At 26.3% G+C, this 5,904-nt stretch overlaps 1 long non-coding RNA gene across 1 annotated transcript; it reads left to right on the top strand.

Moving 5' to 3' along the window:
• The first annotated feature begins 395 nt into the window (after positions 1-395).
• LOC110096636 lies at positions 396-5,760 on the top strand. The gene is made up of 3 exons (XR_002303118.2): positions 396-725; positions 4,893-4,937; positions 5,684-5,760. It is a non-coding gene; the product is annotated as an uncharacterized LOC110096636 (long non-coding RNA).
• Positions 5,761-5,904: the final 144 nt, after the last annotated feature.

Raw genomic sequence — 5,904 nt, 5'->3', positions numbered from 1 at the left:
TTCCAATTTAGTCATCTCTTTTGCATTTCTATGTCCGCATTCTCTTGTTGTACGTACCTGATTTATTCTTCTTCATTTCGTTTTGTCCCTGGAGAAACACTACACATTGCCAAGTCAATCGTCTTCTCCAGATATATCAAACTTATCTTTTGTATTCACTTTTTTTTTTTATCGACCTCTCATCTTGACAAACTTCGCCACATTTGACCAGCCGTTTTTACCTCATCGACCTTTTCGTTGATCAAACATTAAGAACTTCCTCCCTTCAAGAACTAGAATCAACCTATGGACATCCGTTTAGAAGAATAATCAGCTTCAATTTGCGTTTCCCGCTCGAGCTTACGGAAAATTCCTCCTCATCTTTAGGTTCTTCTAAACCGGTCCATTCCAGCCTATAAAAAATAATATATATCTTTCCCTATTAAAATAAAATTAAAATTGACTCCATAACAGATGTTAACTTAAGAATTTGACTTTGTCAATTTTATATTTTATATAGATATTCAAACAACTTAAAGTGTCTATGAATTGGTTTTCCTCAACTTTATCTCTTATTATGATCATTTTTATATTTCTTTTAAACATTTGACTGAAGCATAAAAATAAAGGAAATGTATATTGTTTTTTTCACTGTTGTATTTCTCTCACAGTGCGCAGCTCATACATATATCTTTTGCAGAACCCATCAAACCATCACTTCGCTCGAACATTTCATCTGATTTCATGTAAGTTCACGAAACCATTATCTATTATCTCAGATGAAAGATCTTCTATAAATACTTTATTTATTTTCATTAAATTATCTATAAAATTTATTTTATTTTATTTTATTTGTATTAGTTTTTTATGTTATTGGTGCTCGATGTAATTTAATTTATTTTCTTCTGTTGTATTCTTTAAATTATCTATTTGTATTCGATTTTGAGGACTTTCTTGTGTTTGATATTACTCCCCAAAGCTTTCTTATTCAATAATTTGCCTTAAAATAACTCATTCTTAATCGAATTCAAAATCATATTATTTTGATTCCATTTTTTTGGTTGATCCTATAAGAAATTTTGTTATGTATTATATATTTTTTTAGATTCTTTTTGGTTTATCTATAGATGGTTTGATTACTACCGACCATTGGCTTAATGGTGCCCATCATGATGGTAGGTGGAGGATATTGCTAAAATTTGGGTCTCCTATTATTTTTTAAATTATGATATGATTCTAATGAAGCTTAAGAAGAAATGAAATGTATAGTATTTATTTCACTGTTATATTGCTCTCATTCCGTTATTCATGTTTATATATAAAGTTTTTAAGTTACGAGCTTTATCGACGCGTTTCATTGGCTGGAACTTATTGGGAAGAGCAAATTATATGATGCCAAATTGAGAAATTCAAGTACTTTGATCTTTTTGAATGTAGTTTGGGGTTATTGTTAGGTCTTAAGGGCTGAGGAAGATACCTAATTTTATATAAATCTATGCCTGAAATGAATCTTTGACTGCTTCACCTGTGGATCTGTTCAAGAAAAACTCCCGATTAGCATTATAAGTTTATACCCTTCTGCATGCACTTAAATCAAGCAATTTTATTCTCATATTTTCAAGAGGTCGCTGTCAATCCAGTAGTTTCTGAAACAGATCCAATTTATGTTGTCCTTTTTTAGTGTAATCAACGGATCAGCCCCTTCTATAAGATTTTCCTCATTTAGCAGGCTATACATGAATAGTGGACAAAGTAACATTTACCCTTTTAAGGAGGCGTTATGTTAGGTCTAAATCTAAGTTGAGATTTACAACATTATATTTGGGAATTTAAATGGGAAGGCCAAAGAATTAATGAACATTATGATAATAAGAAGAATAAACATTGCTTGTTCCCAATAAACTAAGAAACTAAGTCTTCATTTTATATCGTGATGTTTGTTTAAACAGCATGGTGAAAATCACTGTTGAAAACCTGTTGATTTATGTTTGGATGATCTTTGATTGAGTTTATATTTATAACTCAGGTGTTATTTTTACTTGTTTGATTATAGCATTTTATATTTTCAATAAAAATAAAAATATAATAAAAAACAATGATTATCATATATAAAATCATGTTGTGGAGTTGAATATGCATTGTATCAAGATATAATATGTTCAGAATGCAACATGTTCACAATTATAACAAAGATTTTCAAATAGCTATCAATATCTTATAAGCAAATACAATGCAATTAAGAAAATATAATTCTTAGAATCCATCAATTTGTTTATTCGTACTAAAATAGAAATATTATATTTTCAATAAATATGTATTCAAAGATGTCCATAGACTTCATTAGTGATAAAAAATCCTACAAAGTTTCCTGTACATTTTGAGAAAGTTTAATTCCTAATGTAAAATTAAAACATAAAATATGACATATTTAATGCATGGCTTCCCATTTGAGAGTGGAACAGTATGGTTTTTGGTGATTCTTGACTCAAACATGTTAGATATTACTCCCCAATGCTTTCTTATTTAATAATTAGCCTACAAATAATTCATTTTTCTATCAGATTCGGAATCATATTATTTTTGTTCCAGGTTTGAACCCTAAACCCTAAACCCTAAACTATTTACAGTTTCTAATTTTTATTGTTTGATCTATGGGTGGTTTGATTACTACCGAGTATAGGCTCAATGGTGCCCATCATAATGGGAAGTTGAGGAAAGTTCTCAAAGTTGATATTCCAGTTTTTTATAAATTATGATTTTAATGATAAGTTGGGATTATTTGAATATGTTTACTATGTTTCTTCAATCTACTCATATTTCATGTTTCCAAACATTGTTGTTCAAAACACGCATTACTTGCTTCATATTTGTATGTTTTCTTGTTGAATCATATATGCACATAAATATATTTATAGGTATGCTTATAATGTTCTTTAAGTTTAAATTATTAATTTAACTTTCTAACATCTCCTCCATTGCCTCATATCTAACTAAAGTGTAAACTTGAAAAAAATTTTCATTTATCCTCACCGGGAAGGGCAATCAAACCATCATCATGTATATCCATCTCTAACTTTCTCTCATGCATGTATGCAAAATTTTTAACTTGTCCAATAGTTTCTTATGAAATCTACAAAAATTTATTTGTTCTTCTGTGACTCTTATTGTAAGAAGAAGCATGTTTAAAATCATTCTATCTCTTTACCTCATAAGGTAGTAAGGCACTTGGTATAATTTTTTTGTATAAATAAATTAAATTATTTGTTTGTTTTGTGAAACATGAAATATATATAATTATCAAATATATGACATTGTGGAAGTTAACACCGTAAGTCATGAAAGCCACCATCAAAATGTTTATATTGTTGTTTTGCATTTAGTAGTTCTTATTTCAATTATCCTTAGGCAATAATTTCATAACGTTATATTATTACTTTGAATTATTCACATGTTAGAAAAGACATTGTGGATCATACTTGACGTTACACAATCTATCATAACAATTAAACTGAAATTAAATAAATAAAATATATTAGGATATGACTCTTACATATTTATTATGGTGAAAACAATCTTATGCGTCTTTAACGTAAAAAAAACTAACAAACCTATAGAAAACTTCATTAATACCACAACAATGGATACTTTTGTATTATCTATTCAACAAGATAATAAGATAATGTAATTTACTATAAGAGATATAGCCCGGCTCTACCTTAAAACATAATGTTGATATTGTTTAATCCTGAAAATCTCATGGTTGTTACGATTTAATTACTGCTCAATCAAATCATTATATACATAAATTAAAATCATCATACTTCAATTCATTTACTACTAGCATTTTTCTTTTATGTTCCTCTTTCAATTCCTTCAAACTAAACATAACCGAATTGGAAATGATGAATAAGTTCAATTTAATTTAGTCTTAACCTTCTTTATTTATTTAGCTGCGATTAATACGTTAAATTTTTGTTTATTATTTTACAACATAAGCAACTTCCATGTAGGTTCTAATACAAGAAAAAAACATTAACAAGGTCACATGCAACACTATAAACATCACAAACATTTATCAGATTAATTCAATCATTCATCCTCTACAAATCACATTTGAGTTATTGTCACAATTGATTTTCACATAACATGTTTTTCATAAGTAGTTACATTATTATAACTAAGATGCACATGCATTACAATGATTGATAAAAGCTAAGCAAATATTTAGATCAACAAACAGAGAAAGTATTTCATAAAAATAAAAAACTTTGAAAGGTTCTTAAAGGCATCAACAATATTGCTAAAAAAAATTTAATGACTAACAACATTTATGTAAACCTTTTGACATTAGATGAATTGAGAATAATCATGCTTTTTCTCATATTGATGATAAAAAATATAATATCAGTTGAAATGAAATTAAATATATTAAATACATTAATTGAACTAAAAAAATATCATTTATTAAATTACCTACAAGTTTAACTCCTTCATAATTGTCCTCCAATATAAAGATGCCTATCGACATCGTAGCTATAAGTACATTTTTTTTGCTTCATTGTCTTAGAGTTGGTTAATTTATGTCTATCTTACTCATGCACTGTAACTAACAAAAATCTTTTATATTAACATCTCAAATTGATTAGATTCAATAAGATTATTGAATAGGATTTTTTAAGGATTCCTTCTTAACTAAATGCACATGATTTTTGTTTCTACTTAGAGTTAGTTTATTACCTACAAACTGTGTATTTATCAATTTAAAAATAAAAATAAATTAAATCACCCATATATTATTATAATATTCTCTCCTTATGTTGCATTATGCCTCCTATAATATAAATTAATTTTATTTTTTTAATGAAGGCTTAAATTTGTTTAATTTCTTACCAATTCATTATTTGTTGTTACAGATTGCATACTTTTGTGTTTGGAGAAGACAAACTCTATAAACGTCTGTGAGTCCATCTTCTAATTTTATAATTTTACTTATTAGATAAATTTTCTAAATAGTTGTTATCAGTTTGCATGAAAAGTCTTATTATGTAGGAAATATATATTGATCTTTAATGCATTATTCTAAATATATTTTTTTGTATTTGTCAGTTATCCATATAGCTTTATATAATTCATATTTTTGATAGTTTACCCATAATTACATTGAAGTTATAAAATTAGTAAATTCTTTTGTCCAAATTTTTTAAACTTAATTTTTTTGTTATAACTTATACGCATGCCGTCATGTTAAAATATCATAATAAATTTTTTTATTTCTTTATTTAATTCATACTGATAACAATTTATTTATTTCTTTTTAATTTATTAATTGTTGATGCAGATTGTATACTTCTCTTTGTGAATAAGGTGAACAATATTTAATGTTTGTGAGTTTTTCTTATACTCATATATTAAAATTTATTAAAAAAATATAATTATGTATAATAATATTCCATGAAAAGTAGTAATGAATTTATTATCATTTACTAATTGCTTAGATCTTACAAAAAAAATTTATTTTAATATAGATTATCTTTTTCATTTGCAATGTTAACTATCATTTCACTTATTTTTGTGTTCAGTAAATTATAATTTATTTTGTCTTATCATTGTTGAATGTTTATGAGTATTGTTCATTTAAGTATTTCTTTTCTTCAAAAATTTTGGTATCATTTATTCTATTAATATATTGCTGAAAATTTCATAGATATATTTGACATGGATGGTCAAAGGAAAAAAGAATATCAAAGGCAACGATATGCTAAAATGTCTGTTGAAGAAAAACAAAAAAAGTTGCGTGATAGTAATATTGCTAGAAAACGAAAAAAGCAGTTTTCTAATTTAGAAATTGCTTGTTTGCCATCGACTTCAACTTGTCCAGGTTTCTTTTTACATACCTAAAATTATTATGTTAATTTTAATTTTTTT

Source organism: Dendrobium catenatum, unplaced genomic scaffold, assembly GCF_001605985.2.
Source record: "Dendrobium catenatum unplaced genomic scaffold, ASM160598v2 fragScaff_scaffold_834, whole genome shotgun sequence".
Taxonomy (NCBI): domain Eukaryota; kingdom Viridiplantae; phylum Streptophyta; class Magnoliopsida; order Asparagales; family Orchidaceae; genus Dendrobium; species Dendrobium catenatum.
The sequence above is the reverse complement of the archived record's forward strand: the minus strand, read 5'-3'. Positions and strand labels throughout refer to the sequence as shown.